Source organism: Anthonomus grandis, chromosome 3 (genome assembly GCF_022605725.1).
Source record: "Anthonomus grandis grandis chromosome 3, icAntGran1.3, whole genome shotgun sequence".
Lineage (NCBI taxonomy): Eukaryota > Metazoa > Arthropoda > Insecta > Coleoptera > Curculionidae > Anthonomus > Anthonomus grandis.
In genome coordinates this window covers 9,407,333-9,425,761 of record NC_065548.1, presented here as the reverse complement: position 1 = coordinate 9,425,761, position 18,429 = coordinate 9,407,333, and the positions used below count along the sequence as shown (strand labels likewise).

At 31.7% G+C, this 18,429-nt stretch overlaps 1 protein-coding gene across 17 annotated transcripts in view; it reads right to left on the bottom strand.

Moving 5' to 3' along the window:
* LOC126733927 (uncharacterized) overlaps window positions 1-18,429 on the bottom strand; it is a 184,803-nt gene that overhangs the window by 86,289 nt on the left and 80,085 nt on the right. The gene's annotated exons all lie outside the window — the stretch shown is intronic.

The window sequence follows — 18,429 nt, the reverse complement described above, 5'->3', positions numbered from 1 at the left end:
CATAAAACATACTCAAACTGGATTAATATAGATATAGCGTAGCGTTACGTAAAGATGTACCTTCACGTCAGCCAGAGATGTGAGGTAATTTCGTAGTAAAACACCTTTGCAATTTTCCAGTTTTTTTTTTTAAATTTGGCTCAAATATCAGGTAAGAGAAATGAGTTATTCGTTATACCACCCAGCGGGAAACGCGTTATTTATAGAATTTGCAATTTTGTTTATATAATAAAAACCTCGGTATTGTACGGAATGGTTGCTATAAGAATGATTAAATTTTGAAATAAGAGTATTAGTTTATACATTTATGTATATAGAATATGGTAGACAGTTGCTGTCTTTCTCTCTTCTAAAAGGTGTCTCCTAAATTTTCTCCTTTTCTTTCATTCGCTTTTCTGAGGTCAAGACATGAACTTCATAGAAAGAAATCTTTCTGATGTAATTACATGGAAACAATATCACATTTGAACGGCCTGGAATCTTCTTGGAAACCTTCTTTTAGGATTTTAAGAACAGTAATGTTAAACTTCATGGAATGCATTATACCCTAGCAAAAATGCCTGGAAGAAGTGGAAGAACAGGATGCCTGTCCGGAAATGTCTTTATTCCAAAAAGTTTTATGGGTTTCGAATGATTTAAATTGAAAAAAGTTATGGTTTCCTTAACAGGAGTTTTCTCTTGAAAACAGTGACTTTTAACTGTCTGGAAAAAATTATTTATTTCTAAAGCTCTGGAACATAAATAAGTCTGCATTTCAGAACTGTATTTTCTGAATTTATTTCAAGAACTAAGTAAAATAATAAAATTATCAGTCAATGGGATACATAGATATTTGTGGAAAATTATCTACGAAACGAAATGTGATCTGGAAGCACTGGAATTTGGCCAAATGGAAATTTATACAAGGACTCATCAATATATTGCAAATTTCGAAGGTTTATTTCTCTAGTTTATTTTTTGGGCTCTCCAATGGTTCTAGTTATAGTTCTCCAATGGTCTTATAGCAAGATGCTGTGTTCCAATTTTCAAACTTTTTTTTCTTGGTTTTAGAGGCCTTTTATACCTTAAAGTGTCATTTTTTTTTAAGCATTTATTTTCATTTTCAAAGCTTTTTTTTAAATTTTGATGCAAAACCACTGAAACAGAAATTCAATCAAGTCAAAAGATTTTATAAGAAGAAGCTGTATTCCACATCTGTTTCTTTCTTGGGTTTAAAGATCTAGATGTTTTTTTGTCCTTTGAAGTATTTTTTTTAATAACTTCCAAGGCTAGATTTTTCACTTCTTAAAAAATGTTCGAAAAACCCTTAAATAGGTGTCCAATGATTTTACTAGAAGAATCTGTATTCCAATTATTTATTCTTTAACGGGATCAACCCCATTACAAAACAAAGAAATTCAAATACAAAATAATATTTTAGCATAACACCCAATTTAACACTCCATAACAAAAATAATACAGTTAATATGTTATGTTGCTACATTCCAACAAGTAATATAAACTAATAAAACAATAACAAATAACAATCCATGTTAGCCCAATATTTGAATAAAATTGACAATAAGTAAAAATATATCAAATCATTTACTATTAACTAAGATCGAACACTAATCAATAGCAAATCACTAATCCACATTATAACAACCAGGTTATGGAAATAACAAAAATATTGTAATAATAATAGAAATAATAATAAACTTTTAATTTGCCTCTTAAAACTAGGTAAAGCAATGCCCAATATTTAAACTTCATTAGAATAAATAAAAGATTTAGTGTTCGTTCAATATGAGAGTGGGATGCATAATTATTGCTATGAAATTGTAGTGAGAATAATTTATTATGCCTAAAATTCCTAGATGGTATATTGAAAGATATTGCACCAAGGAGTTCAGGACAGTTTAACTGACCATTCACCAATTTATATCAGACCACCAAATCAGCGTAAACTCTCCTTTGTAATTATCAAATCTTTCTTTTCCTTAGTTTTAGAGATATGAGAATTTTGTCGTTTAAAATTTAATTATTTTTCAATATTTTTTTTTGCACTTCAAAGGATAATTTCTCCACATTTACATATTTTTGAAAAAACCTCAAAACTGTAATCAATGATTTTGTAAGAAGAAGCAGTGTTTGAATTTTCAAATGTCTCTTTTTCTTGGTTTCAGAGATATGGGCATTTTGTTCCTCGGGATGTCAATTTCTTTTTAAAATTTTTTTTTCAAGTTCCAAGACTAATTTCTACATTTTAAATATTTTTTTGAAGGAAACGCCGAAATAGGTATCAAACGATTTTATAAAGAGAAGGTTGTGTTCCAATTTTCAAATGTCGCACTTTCTTGATTTCATACATCAGCTTAAACATTTATGTTATCATGTTTTGACAGCAGTTGTCACTCTTTCTCTCTTAAAAGGTGTCTTCTGAGCTTTCTTCCTCTCTCTCTCTTTCGCTTTTCTGGGGTAAAGACGTTTTTAATGAACTTCATAAAAAGAAATATATTTCATATACGTGCCTGGAAAAAATACTTACATTTGAACGGTCTGGAATATTCATGGAAACCGATATTGTTTTCTTCTTCCAGGATTTTGAGGGAAACAACGTTTAACTTTATGGGATGTATTATTTTTAGCATAAATGCCTGGAAGAAGTGGAATACCGGGATGGTAACTGCCCAGAAAATGTATTTATTCAAAAAAGTCCAATGGGTTGTGGATTATTATTGTGGTTTTTTCTATATGATTAGTACAGTCATTTATGTTATCAGAATATAGTTTAACAGTGGCTGTTTCTCTATACTGAACTTCAGAAACAAATCTCCCTGGTATACTTGCCTGAAAAAAATACATACAGTTGAACGATCTGAAGTCTTCATGGAAAATCAAAATTGTTTACTTCTTCCAGGGTTTTGAAGGAAATAATGTTTATGGAATTCCTGCAAAAATTCCTGGAAGAAGGTAAAGACCAAGATTCTAACTGCATGGAAAATGTATTTATTCCAAAAACTCTTCCTAGTGATCAATTATTTATTTCTAAAGCTCTCGAACAAAGAGAAGTCTGCTTGATCTTGTGCTTTTTCCAGAATATCGGAAATTTTCTTTTATGGAAAATTATTCTTTTGCTAGCAGAACACTTGCCAGGCAATCTGTTGATTTTAAGAACCTGAAAATTAGAAAATCTTCTTGGAAAGTGGGATATAAAAATATTTATTGAAAAACTTATTTATTTTACAAAATAGAATTTGGTCTGGAAATCCTGGAATTTGGCCAACTGCAAACTTCTACAAGGACTGTTGCCATATTGTGAATGTCCAAATACGCGTTCAGTGATTTTATTAGCAACTGTGTTGCAATTTCGGAATTTGTCTCTTTCTTGATTTAAAAATTATCGGTGTTTTGTCCCTTGGAGTCTTAATTTTCTTTTTAGTAATTTTTTTCAACTTCCAAGGCCAAATTCTCTACTTTTAAAAATATTTGGAAAAAATTTTAAACAGGTGCCCAATGGTTTTAATCTGTGTTCCAATTATCAAATTATTTTTCTCTTCCTTGGTTTTAGAAATATGGGCATTTTGACCCTTGAAATGTTAATTTTTTAAAGCAGTTTTTAAAATTTTCCAAGACTAATTTCTTATTTTTTCTTTTAATTTTAAAGATACCGCTGAAATAGGAATCTAATAATTATTAAAAAACTAAGAGATTTTAAACTGTGTTTTAAATATTTCTCTTTCATTTTATTGATATTGTCATTTTGTCCCTTAAAGTGTCAATTTTTTTTACCCTTTAACTTCCTAGGCTAATTTTTATTTATTTTTTTTTAAATTTTAACCACCTAAATAGATGTGCCCAGATTTTATTAGAATACTAAGTCCTCATATAAACAAACTTTCCATTCTAGCAATGAAAAACAGATGAAAATATTGCTGAACGACTTTTATATATAAGATTTTAAACACAGGTCAACCGACATATCTACACAGGTTATTTTACCGAACTCAACACATTCACAATACACGGTATTTAAATAAGTTTTCTATGCCACAATTTAGGACATCAAGTTTTCAAAAGTCCTCAATTTTTAAAGGTGTTAAATTCTGGATTGAAATACCACATAATTAAAAATTTTTAAACAGAGTGATGATGCATAAGATTTGTTGAAGTGTAAGTATAAATATGTAGTACATATATTCAAAGATATACATATATACACATAATATATATATATATATTTTATTTTCTTTTTTGATAAATACGTTTTTAGTATTTAGAAGGTTGGCATCATACCGAGGTACGCCAACATTTCGTGACTGTTCAGTGTCGTTTCTACGAGTCTGTGCATCGGTTTTATAATTGCGATATTTTCCTAATTTGTCTCATAAGCAATTCTTTAGTTGCTCACTGTACTTATGTATATATATTTGTGTTTATTTAGGCAAATAAAAGTATTTTAATTTGATTTGATTTTGATATTTCTGAAACCAAGAAAGAAGGAGACTTGAAAACTGGAATACAGTGTGTATAATAATAATGTGTTCTCTGTACGCTCAAATATCAGATGAAAATCGTAAACAAGATTTGTAATTTTTGGATCGATTCTGCCGAGTTTGCTGTCAAAGGACTACCATAAACCACATCCACATAGTCCATAATCAATAAAACTAAACTGTTGCATAAAAAATACTTTGTTTTTGGTAGTATAAGAGTTTTAACGTTTTGTAGTCTTCTTAATCTTATATAAGCTGATGCTTGAAATGACAGTTCACAGTGCAAAGTGACACCCAGATTCTTAATTTCAATGATTGGTTGAGGTCTATTATTTATTTTGGCTACAAAATTTTCTGATATCCTTTGAATTTTCTGCTTTATTCTTAAGATTTAAGGTTTTAATTTTAAGTTGTGACTTTTTAGCAATGTATTGTTACCATCTACATCTTTAATAAACTTAGTTTCTGCAGCGTGTAGCTCATATTCGGAAAAAGCTAAATAATAAATCTGTGAATCGTCTGCATACTGTTGCAGTTTACAATATTGTATACAAGCATACATATCTGCCACATATATCGAAAGGAATAGTGGACCTAAAGTAAAACCCTGTGATATGTAAACGTTATTTATAATTTCATTATTATCATTATTATAAACCGCAACATAGTGAGAGCGTTTTTTAAGATACGATGAAGGAAAATATATAAAATTTCCTGGCAGGCCAAAATATTTAAATTTTACTAAAAGCATTTATTGACTTAAAGTCTAGCAGACCAAACATGTAATATTTTTATTTTCTGCATTCTTTCAAATATCATTAATCAAATATATTAGACTAGTACTCTAGACCTATATGGGTTTTTTGTCCGTGGAGGGTAAATATTATTTCAAATTCAAAGGCAAATTTCTTTATTTTATTTTTTTTTTGAGGAAAACGCTGAAATTGGTGTCCCATGTTCGAGAAGAAGATGTGTTCCAAATATGTGAAGACCAAAGGTAGTCTCTATTATTACAGAGTGTTAAAAAATTTAACTAAACATGCAACAAATAGGAAAAAATTAGCTGACTTTTAACAAATGTCATTAAAAAGAGAAAAAGAATTTTGGAATAATGCTAAAAAAATAAATAAAAAAATATAACCAGCTATTCACTTGATAAATTAAATAAAGCAGAAGACTTAAATTCTTTTTTTTAAACTCCATGGCTATTAAAAAACTAACATCTAATAAAAAATCAATTTCTACTTAACAATTAAAAAAAATATGGAAAAGCAGGAAGAACATAAAAATAATAAATAAAGAGATAAAGCAATAAATATTATAAAAAATATTGGAACTAATGCGGTAGGAATTGATGGAATTTCTATTAAAGATCTTAGGATATGCCTTTCCTTACTGCCTGAACCTTTGGTAATTATTATTAAGTGTTTTATTTTGCAAAATAGTTTTCCAATTAAATGAAAGAAAGCTATTATTGTCCCCTTGCCTAAAGTTCCATCTCCTCAAGATTTTAAAGATATTAGACCTACTAGCATTTCACCAGTGGTTTCAAAAATTATCATCATATATTTTATAATGAAATTTCGGAGTATGTCTATAAGTTAAAAATAATCCCAGACCGTCAATCAGGTTTCAGTCTTTTGGGCATGATTAATGACATCAGAGCTAAAAACTATATTACAGAAATAACGTGTTTAACCTTGCTGTACTTTGCTACCATAGTTCATAAATGACTATTAACTAAATTACAGTACTCTGAGTTTTCATTCTTTAAATCTTGTCTTAAAGATCGCTGTCACTGTGTTCGAGTAAGAAAAGATTCAGATGTAGAATATTCAAATTTTTTGCCATTAACTACCGAGGTCCCATAGGGTTCTATATTGGGACCACTACTTTTTTCTATTTATGTGGCTGATAAGGAAGACTGCCTATAATATTTTAAATTTCATTAATACGCAGACGACTCTCAGGTGTATCTATCTTTTGACATACCAGGCATGCTTATAACTCAATAAAATTAACCGTGATTTAGAAAAATTGGCTTTATTCGCAGCAGATAATCTTAATTTAAAACTGAATGCTTTGAAGTATTGTGATATGTTTGTAATAAATAAAAATTAATGAAGTGAAGTTATGGTCTCCTTCAAACTAACCATAAAGTAAGACCTCCCTAATCACATAAGAGAAGTTTTTTATTAACACAACTTCAAACTTAGCTAATTTTGATCGAAATTATTTCTGTTTTAATGGGCTGTAATAAATATGTTATTATTAGGGATTTGCTCAACAAAGCCTATATATAATGTTGCTATTTTTAGGTTATACACTACTTAAAAATGCAATTTTCCAGGAGCCAAATGGAAAATCATAAAAATTGATGTGTGTTCGCCTCATAAAAAGTCGCTATTTTAGTTTGAAAGTTTTAATTAAAAACAGAAAAAATAGTTTGTTGGCGGACGACAGCACACTCAATATAAAACAGCCGTTATTCATTTTATTTGACAGAAAGCAGATTTAAGAAAAACATATCGCGAAACCAGAAAGTTTTTATTTTCGGTTAATTTGTAATATATCAGACGTAATGTGACGGTTTTATAGTGGATCGAATAAAAATCGAAAAATCCAATTCAAAAAGTATGAATGGATCCGCGGTTGTATAGTGGGCAGGAAAAAGATACACCGGATCTATTTTTGTTTTAGTCGATTTGTGAGTCATTAGTGACAAAAATAAGACGAAAGTGACCCTGTTTATTATAGTACAGGTAAATGTGTGATAATTGTTGTTTTTTCTGTGTAAAACCCTCCAGTCTTTCAAATGTTATTTAAGTTCGAAAATTGGAACGCAGCTTTTTGTAATAAAATTACTGGACTATTATGTCCAGTAATTTTGTTACTGGTTGATCAAATTTTTTGGAAAACAATTATTCCAAGTCTAAGGGACAGAACGCCCATATCTCTGAAACCAAGAGAGACATTTATTAAATTCATTAGCCGCCATTCCAGCAATTTTTTTCCAAATTTAATACCTAGAGACAAAATGCTGATATCCCTGAAACAATAAAGTTAGGACCTGGACAGTAGAAAGAAAAATGAAATATCCAAAGACAAAATTAAATTTAAAATAAATGTTGGAAAAGAAAATCAACCTACTAGGTGTAGAAGCGGTAGCCTTAAACTTAGGCGAAGGAGCCTTCATCATCTTCCAACTATAAAAATCCCTTTCTAGTCACTATAAGTGGCACTAAATTCACATTCTAACCGGGAAAAAAATTATTTTCAAACTTCCGGATTTTAATTAAAAGCGGAAACATCCGAAAAAAAAATTAAACAAATCGGATGCGTCCCGCGCTCGCTTGTGTGGAAAAACTGACGCGACGCGTTCGGCGTCCGGATTCGGAAAAATGAAAAAAAAAAATGAAAAACGACGGCGACGCCTGTTTGAAGCCGACGACGGAATCGGTGCTACCGATTTAGATTTTCCATCTCGCGCCGGATTTTATACCGGGGTTAAGTCGTTGGGACTTTTCGGATAAGATATTAGGCGCTTTAGGTGATTAAAGACAGTTTTCAGGTTCATTAACTCACTCCTCTCAGGAATCTTTCATTAATTTACCACAGTTCTGTAGGCTTAATTGTCAAAATAAAATAACCCAGTTACATCTCATCATCATTTGAAGCGATATCTCTTGCCAGCGGCAAGAAAGTCATATACCTTCAAACAGGAATTAAATCTAAGAATACTCCATGCAAATGTTTGCTCACTGAGAAGAAAAGAGACAGAGCTTGAGATCTTTACACATGATAAAAATATAGGTATCATTTGCCTTACAGAACACTGGATGCAGGAGGATAATATAAAAGCTATTCATGTACAATGATATTCATTGTCAGCTTTCTCTGCCAGAACTGGGTCAATTGGTGACATTCACGAAACTCAAAAATGACCACTGCCTGGGAACCGCCATTTTTATAGTGGTTGTGTCCTTTTGATGTTGGTCACTCTGAATATTTTTAGTGTTGCCAACAAAAAATATATTGAATCACGGTAATGAAGTTGCGTCGTCAACTTCATTGATGTTTGACGTGTGTGTATAGCGGATTGCCTAGTTTTTGGCGATTAGTAAACGACGCTTGGGTATGTGGTCTAGAACAGGCGATGTATCTTCTACTTATTTAATACGTGAATAATGTATCACCATCTTTATTTAATAACCAAATACATGGGTCACCGTTTCTCAAAACCGAATTATTGTGAATTGTCTGTCTTGTATCTGAATTGTCTTGTTTATGATAGAATAATATATTTTCACTATATAAACCCTTGCTCATTACAAACCCTCATAAAATCATCGCTATTTTTATTTTTATAGATGGTTGTACCTATTAATGTGAAAACACGCTGTCCATGAAAGGACAGTAAAATTCGTAATAGTAAAAATAGAAAGAAAATAAAAGTGTTTTTAACTGAAGTTGTTAAGTAAATACAAGCAAAAATTTAATTTTCATGGTATTCGGATTTATAAGATTCAAGTTTAAGCTTAGATTTATAATATTCAAGATTATCAGAATAATAAAACAAATATTTTAAAGTTTATGCATCTATTCCAAGTTGATTGAAACTTTGCCTCATTTTAGGTGAGGATTACTTTCTTTCATAAATTTTAACGAAATTCTTAAAGAAGTACCAGAAAAATCACAGATCTAACGCAACTATCTTAAATTCTTGACTAAATGTAACTTTCTATTTTGTATTTTTGTAAACATAACCTCTCAAAAACTTTAATTGTTTTGTTTCCCTACAATTGGCACAACTACAATTTGTCAGAGTGACCAACATCGAAAGGACACATTCAAGCAAAATGGCGGCCTCCTAGTGGTGGTCATTTTCTTTTCATTGAATTGGCAGTCCAGGTACATTTATTAAGTTCGTGGTAGCGTTACATGTATTTTTGTAAAGAATTCAATTATTGTAAATGTAGTAAAATTTAATTAAAATTTCATTATTTAAAAATGTTTTGAATAAGTTTAGGTTAAATGTTATTTGTCTATATCATAGCTCTTCTGGTCCTTTTGACACCTTTTTGAATCCCTGGAGGATGTTTGGAATTCTATGAATGGTGCAAAGAAAAGTCTTATCGCAGGCGTTTTTAACATTAATTTTCTTATTGATAGTGTTAGCAAACTGAGAGTTATATTAATAGCTTTAATTTGCAGGAAATTGTTTTTGAGCCAACTCGAGGAGAAAACTGCCTACTATTTGACTTCAAATGTTCATGAAATGGGCTTTTCTGATCACAGGGGTCAGCTCCTGGAGATTTTGGTTCCTACACATTAAAGCTTCAAACAGGAAAAAGTAGAGTTTACACCAATATCGCAGAAGGGCTTGTTATAATGAAGTCTCTTTTACAGAACGCTTATTTATCTGTGCCAGATCTGATCAACCACAAAATGTAAAGAGGGTTTATTAATGAATTAAAGCAAATGCGTGACCACTTAAATTTCTTCTTAGAACTGAACAAGCAGTACAAGCAATAGCATATTCATCATGCATATAAAAAATTACAAAAAGAGAATAAAAGTACTCTTTTAATATAGCAAAAATCAATGCCAAGACATTCAATAATTTTTTCACAAAAATTGCTTTCAATTTAGTAAAAAATATTCCAAAAACAAATCTAAATCCACTAGATGCTCCTATACATTTAAGATTCTAGAGGAACGGTTTTCATTTTCAGAGGTCACAGCTAATACAGTACGAGATGTTGTAAATAGCTTAAAAACAAATATAGTCAATACTTTTTCGGTTTTAATCTTATACTAATAAAAACAATAAAAGTCATTATACAGGGTGTTTAAATAGTCAAAAATGCTACAATATATACAAGAATCATAAAAAAGTAGCTTGAGGACATCAATGGTCGGAAGTGCCTTGTTTCCAAAATACAGGGTGTGTGAAATTTAAAAAAAAATACCTTTTTTTTCCTCTGTATTAAAAACGCTTTAAGCGATTTAAATGATTTTTTTAGGTTAATGGAATGGAGGAATTGCAAGTAATTTGACTTGTCCTAAGGGGAACTTGCAGCACATGCATGTTCAATTTTTTATAAAAAAAAACAAATACGCCACTGTTTTTTTGAATTTTTTTTTCTGAATATTTTGTTTATTTCTAACAAAACACAGCCCTTGCATTTTTGCGGTCCGACACACCGTTTTGATGCAAAAAAATAAAATCCATATCAGAGTTGTTCATTTTATTATTTTTATTTTATTTCCCGAAAATCTTAGGTAGTTCTTCATGGTAATCTCCATAGAAAAAATAATAATAAAATGTGTGCACAATAACAATAACAAAGTGTGTACATGTTTTTGTTATGTTTAGTTTCGGTGCATACCTACTATCGTATTTTTATACGATATCGGAGTCACTTTTTTAGGAGATCGAATCGAAGTCAATTTTTGCAGAAGATCGAGATACCATACCCAATTGCAAATAATGCTGCCACACAGAATATTAGAGATTAGAGAGAACTTTAGCACGATGGATGTCCAGCGCATTTCGCTCGTACTGTAAGGGCTTTTCTAGATCAGAACTACAACAACAGATCGATTGGTAGAGGTGGTCCAGTCCCTTGGCTAGCAAGGTCACCTGATCTGACACCTTTAGACTTTTTTGTATGAGGCGCCATGAAACAGCTTAGCTACGCAACACCTGTAACCAACAGAGAAGACCTAGTTGCTAGAGTTGTGGTGGCTACGGACTTTCTGAGGAACGATCCAGGGGTTTTTGCTCGCGTACATCTTGGGTCAACAGCAAATATGTGGAAATGCATGGAGGATACTTTGAACCTTATTTGGTTTGAATTGTTTATTGTTTAAGTTATTTAGTTATATTATTTATTTTTAATTGTAATGATATTAAAATTATTGTGACAAAAAAGCTTTGAAAGATCTTTGTATGGATTTTATTTTTTTGCACGAAAACGGTGCGTCGGAGCGCAAAAATACAAGGGGTTTGTTTTGTTAAAAATTAACAAAATATTTCGAAAAAAACAGTGACATATCTTTTTTTTATAAAAAAATAACATACATGTACTGCAACTCCGTTAATCAATTCCTCAAAAAGTTGCCTCACCACCTATCATTTAAAACCTAAAAGTTTCATTCAAATCGCTATAAGCGTTTTTAATACAGAGGACAAAAATCGTTTTTTTTTTAATTTCAACATACTGTATTTTGGAAACGGCACTCTTGCGACTATGGGTGTCCTATCTCAAACTACTTCTTTATAGCTCCTATATATATACTTTATACCAAATTAATAAACTTGCGCATCACAGAGCAAACATTTCCTGATGTTCTTGAAAAAAAGATGTAGTTTGTCCAATTTTCAAGAAGCATGGTAAGGTTGAAGGTTGATAGAAGATTGTTGAAAAACGTATGACCTTGCAAATGATGAAGTTTCTGGAAGATAATTTTGTTTCCGAAAGAGCGAAAATACTGCACTGGGTATATTGGACCTTGTATCAAATATAGTTCAGAGTTTATGCTTATGAGTATGTGTGTTTTAATGTGTGAATTGAGTAAAGCGTTTGAATGAACTATGTCAATTGTACATACTCATGATAAAAAAAACTCAAAAAATATAACTTTAGTATTGGACCCAATACTTTTTTTATTATACATAAATGATCTCCGAAATTTTAATTAACATGCTAGATACACACTTTTTGCTGATGACACCATTGTGTCCTGTATATCTAATACAGTCAAAGTGGCACAGGCGAGAGCTGACGAGTGGTTTGCAGCAAATAAATTGGTGTTGAAACTAACAAAACAAAGCAGGCTGTGTTTTCAATGAGAATCCTGGACGGTTTAAATGGGAATAATAGGGAAGATGTTTTGAGATTTCTGGGTGGTTATTTGGACCCAAAGTTGCTTTGGAAACCGCATATAGTTGAACTGTGCAAAAAGCTCAGCAAAAATCTTTCTTCTGAGAAACATCTTAAACTCTGTATCTGAGACTTCTTTGAAAACAGTATATTTCACTCCCATTTGTCTTACGTAATACTAGCTTGGCGACACGAAATAGACCATAGGTTCATAATGTAGTTTAATTTGTGATATCTGTAGTGTAAGCTAATAATTTTGTGTATATTTTTTTCTTTTTTGAATACTTGTGTTTTAGTCTTGTTTTTTTTATGCCTTATTTGAAGTTTTTTTTCTTGACGTATGTAAACATGAATGAATCAACAATTAAGCTCTGAAACCTCCAGGTTTCGATGTTATGTCGTTCAAAATAAAAACCGAAAGATCCACTAAGCATTTCTGTTTCATCAACAGACTATTCAACGATACACACTACAGAAGGTTTTTCAACGACCTTGCTAATAAAATCAACGATTTGCAAGCAAACCATTCAAGTGCAGAAATTATTATTGCAAACCAGGATCCCTGATAGACAGGGAGAGTTTGCTAGCCTTTTGGATCTATTTCTCGTGACGGATCCTGATACGTACAATATTACCATACATGCACCACTAAAAATATCAGATCACACAAATTATAACCACAATATGTAAACTAGAAATGAAAACTCAAGATCCACCTATGCCGCGTAAAGTTTGGCATTATAAATCAGGTTCTTGGACACTAATTTGAACACTGAATTTAAGACCGTTCCTCTCTTCATTTCCTTGGAATGATGTCTGTTTCAGGACCAATGATCGGAGCTCTTCCGTGGTTTGATAAAAGTTGCACCAAGGCAGTCAATAACAAAAATGCTGATTATCACAAATGGCGCCAAGCCCTGCAAATCAACTTTGCATGAGACGATTTGCAATAGCACCATGGTAATATTCTCACAATATTCTGGGATCTAGATTCTTATGATCTTCAGAATAGTATAATTTTTGGTACTATTCGTGTTGTATAAAAAAAAGCCTAAAAGAAAAACCGAAAGCGTTAAGAATCTGGTCGATAGTTTACAGCTCAGTATATTGTAAATCTTTATGCCAGGGATGTGAGGTTAAATTTACGAGTATCCTAAAAATTGTCTAAAAATTGTCGAGGCAGAATCAGACATATTGTCAAAATGGAGACAACCGGAACTGTTGTCCCTTGGACGTGGTAAACGTAAAAATACACCAAATACACTAAGCGCTGACCAAAAACATTCGATTATAAATCATATAGATGCTTTACCAAGATATCAGAGCCACTATAGCAGATAAAATATACAGGGTGTTCAAAACTAGAAATACTATTGATCAAAATTTGTAAATTGACCCAAACATACCTTAGCCCAAAAGTTAATAGTTTGCAAGATATAGGGTATCAAAGTTACAATTTTGTTTTGCATATTTCTTTACTGTTTAAGGAGCATTTTAGACTTTAGTATGAAACTCTGTATAGGAAATTTTTCTAGTATCAAAAACAAGGCTCTGTTTTTTCTTATGGTCAAACTTCTAAAGGGCACCACGTACAGTACTTTTTCGGTAATTAACTTATCTCCGCAACAAAAAAGGTCCTTTAGAAGTGTCTAAAATTAAAAGTGTTTGGATCGCCAGGAACTAGTGTTTTTCTCCCGTAATGTGTCTAATTATACCTGAAAAACATCATTTTATTATATACATGAGAATTAGTAGAAATAGATATACAGGGTGAGTTTTTTAAAGTTTTACAATGCGATATGTCAAAAACGGCTGCAAATTTTTTTTTGACATTTTGGTGATATTTCAAGTATACCGGGGGACACTTTTTGTGATATTTTTTAAATTTGTCCCTTCACCCCCCTAAGAGGGGGGGGGGGGTCACTTCCTTATTTTAAATGGAATGACGTGTTTTTTATTCTTAAATACGAATCTACATAAAATATGAAGTCTGTTTACAAAAAATTTTTAAAATTGCTCTGCTGGTTACGGAATTATGATCAAAAATGTTTTGATTAAATTTAAAAATAATTCGAATATTCTACTACAATAAAAACAAATTATTTCCTACTTTTTAACTATTTATCGTCTATGTATTATGCCTAAGGAGCTGTTCGAAGTGACCGGCTTCGACTTCCAAACACTTTCTTATCCTTTATTGACATGAGTTTCGTACCCGCTGTAACATTGCTGGTGTCACTAATGAACAAGCAAAACGAATCCTGTTCTTCATGTCCTCTGGAGTTGTAGGTGCACTAGCCATTACTTTGTCTTTTATAAATCCCCATAAAAAAAAGTCAAGGGGGGTCAAATCTGGCGAACGAGCAGGCCAGTTGACAGGACCACCTCGACCAATCCACCTGTTTTCAAAAATCTCATTTAAATAAGTACGGGCCTGTATGGCATAATGGGGTGGAGCTCCGTCCTGCTGAAACCATACGTTAGGATTTAAATTTTGGTTTAGTAGACGAGGTAACTGATTTCTTAAAAAATCTGTGTAGATCTGTCCATTTAAATGACCTTGGAAAAAATGCGGACCAATAACTCTATCCTCGAAAATACCACACCATACGTTCACAGACCAGGGATGTTGATTTGGTACAGTTCTCATCCAGTGATGATTATTTGCTGCCCAGTAATGCATGTTGTGCCTGTTTATCTTTTAGAAAAACAAACAACCAAAACTTGAATATGTTCTAATTTAAATAAGTTAAATCTTACCTGCCCGCAATTATTAAAAGAAGCCTCATCAGAAAAAATAACGTTTCTCACAAAATGGTTATTTTCATGCATTTTTGTTGAAATCCAAGTGCAAAAATTAATGCGATTATTGATTTATTGCGTCATAAGACTTCAACTTGTGACCCACCAAAATGGCGGGATTTTCAAAAATTAGTTTATAACCGTGTACTTTTGGAGTTATTCTCGTAACTGTTGGCTCATCGTGTTCCAAGCAATTAGCGCCTGGCAAGCCGTAGATCGTAATTATATTGACGTGATTGACAGAATAGTCAATTAAACCGTTTATAATGTTGTTGTTTCAAAGAAAAATGAAATAATTTGTCCTAAAATATCTTTTAATTGATACCTTGACAGGCTTTTAAAAATATAAATTTATTTAACGTGACAACTGAAGAATTAATAATTTACCCCCGTGCCCGAATAATTTAAATTAAACAATAACAAAAGTTGTGTGAAAATTATGTAAACGTGTTTTTTGGCACAAAAACTACAATAAAATTGGCACCGTCGGTCTACTTTATTGACAAGAATAGTGAAAACGATAAAAATATTTTTCACTTATCAACTAGTCCAACAAATAAAAAATTAATTTTATTTTAAATTCATATGCAAAGAATGAGGACATCGGCTATACGTGATCAAATTAATTAATTTTATACGGTTTATTCATAGTTAAATAATTTATTCAATTATTTCATTCAGGTATATAGTAGTAGGGGATATTTGTTCATAGACGTACGCATTAAAAAAGTTTTATAGGAAAAAATATATTGCGGCAGAACTTATCCGGGCGATTGTAAAAATTAGCTTCCATGACGTCATATATTACCCATATATCATGCTATATTTACTGTATGTATATTACACATTAGGAAGAACTTTATTTGGATATAAGCAAATATAAATTCCACGTAGAGCCCTCCGGATTGTCACAGTGCTGTGCTTCAAATCTCCTTGGAAGCAAAACTTTTTTTAATTATATTATTGCAAAAAAAAATGTTTTCAATTAAAAATCTGTTAATTTAATTTTTTCGTAAAATTGCGTGCAAGGATCCTCAATTTTTTCTTCTTAGGTCGCCTTACACCTATTGCACCTACACTCATAAAATAAATGGAGCAATTTCAACGGTTTATTTATAAGTGTGCAATAAGTACATTGAAATTGCTGCACTATTGAGTTTTTTTTGCAGTAACCTACATAGTTAATAATAGTTTTAAAGTAGTCAGTGGCAGGTCGTCAAGGAAATTGATCAAATTTACACTGACTGTTCACAATGTAGCTTTTTAGATGAACATTTTATACAAATTAATTAATTACAATGATGGCACGATTCGTTAATTAATTAACAAAGAATATGTACAACATGAAACGAACCTTTTTTACCGAACAAAAACCCTTTGGCCAAACTCAGCGAGGAGTCAATGTCATGCAACAGACTGTAATTCTTATTTCTGTTATTTTTGGCCATTATCCGGTAAATTCTTCTGGCGTCTTTGCAACATTTCTTATTGCAATTATGCTCCCGTTTACCTACAAAAACTAATTTAATAAAGTGATGAATTTATTCGAAGGATCCACATGTGGTTTTCAATATGAAATAACTAAAATTAATCACGTGACGTAACTGTGAAACTCCGAATAGTTTTTGTTTTCCGAAGGCTCGACGAGGTCTAAAATTAAATCTTTAAATTTAGGTTAATACGACCGACATACAACGGGCCATTGCAAAAGGCGTTTTCGTTTTGGGTGTTTTTCACGCTTAATATAAGTCTAATGGGCTTTGAGTGATCGACTTAAAAAAATGAGCAAAAGTTCACCAGAAAATACCATTTTTTTAAGCCATATGATGATTCCAAGTAGGACCCGAATAGAAGTTGCTAATTGTGACTATAGTGTAATTTTTTGTGACCAACTTCTTACACAAAAATAAACTCACTATCAGTCATAATTTAGCCACAATTGAATTTGACCTGATTAAATGATTTTGAATGTGACAAAAATGTGAGCCACAATTAATTTTTTGCTAAATATAAATGTAAGTATACAGTGAGAGCCAAAAGTCCGGAATAAATTCATTTAAAATTCAGGGGTATGTTAGAAAAAAAAACGCTCGGACACGTCGATTTTTATTTTTAACTGCGGGTTTTCTTACTATAATTTTATGTATAAAGGGTGGTCCAAAAATAAGTTACGACCATCAACTTCAATTTTTGAAATGGAAACATCTATTTTTTATTCTGTATTCTTAAAGAACAGAAAATTCTAGACATATTTCATGTACAATGTCCTATACCTATCTTCATTTGTTTTTGAGTTATTGACAGTTGAAGATCGGCATATTTGCACTTTTGACATGTTATAAAATCCAAACGGTTAGATATAGACAAATGCGGTTTGCACTTTTTATCGAAGCTTTTTTAAAACCATCTGTTGACACTAGCTAGTCAGTGTCAACAGGTACTGAGAAATTTACGGTTGAATTTCTGAACATACAATAATTCATGCAACTATGTAACACCCTTACTAAGGTTACCTTGTTTTTTGTGTTTTTTCATCCATTGTTGCAATGATGTTGTTATCATTTTTTGAAGTGACAGGTATCAAGCAGTGTTATCCTTGTTTATTGTAAAATCTAATATTGCCTGAAAAGATGAATAAGTTAAGTGAAACTGAGAGAATAGAAATACTAATTATGATAGAATGTGGTGATCGCATTAGGACCCAACACCAGGTTTGTGAAATGTTTAATACCAAGTATCCGGATAGGACAATATCTCAGTCTACCGTTAGCAAACTAGAAAGAAAATTTATTTTTTGTCCCTCAATTGCCGAGGAAAAGAAGTTAAATGTTGTTTTGTCCATTGAAGAAAATCCTCATACACCGACTAGACATGCAGCACTAGATAACGATGTTGGAAAAACATCTTTAAGAAGGATTTTGAAAGAGGAAAAATATCATCCCTATAAATTAAAATTAATCCACGAACTTACCGAAGATGATACAGATCGTCGATTAGAGTTTTGCGAAATTATAATGAATGTCTGCCATAACGACCGTCTTTTTACTCGTAGAATAATTTTTTCTGACGAGTCGACCTTCTGCCTCAATGGTACAGTGAACAGACAGAACTGCCGTTACTGGTCTTCCTCCAATCCAAATTGGATGATTGAAGCTCATACCCAATATCCTCAATCTGTGAATGTTTGGGCCGGCATGGCATATCAATGACAGAGTCGTAGTCATAGTCATAGTCTTCGAAGGTACCTTAACAGGTCAACGTTA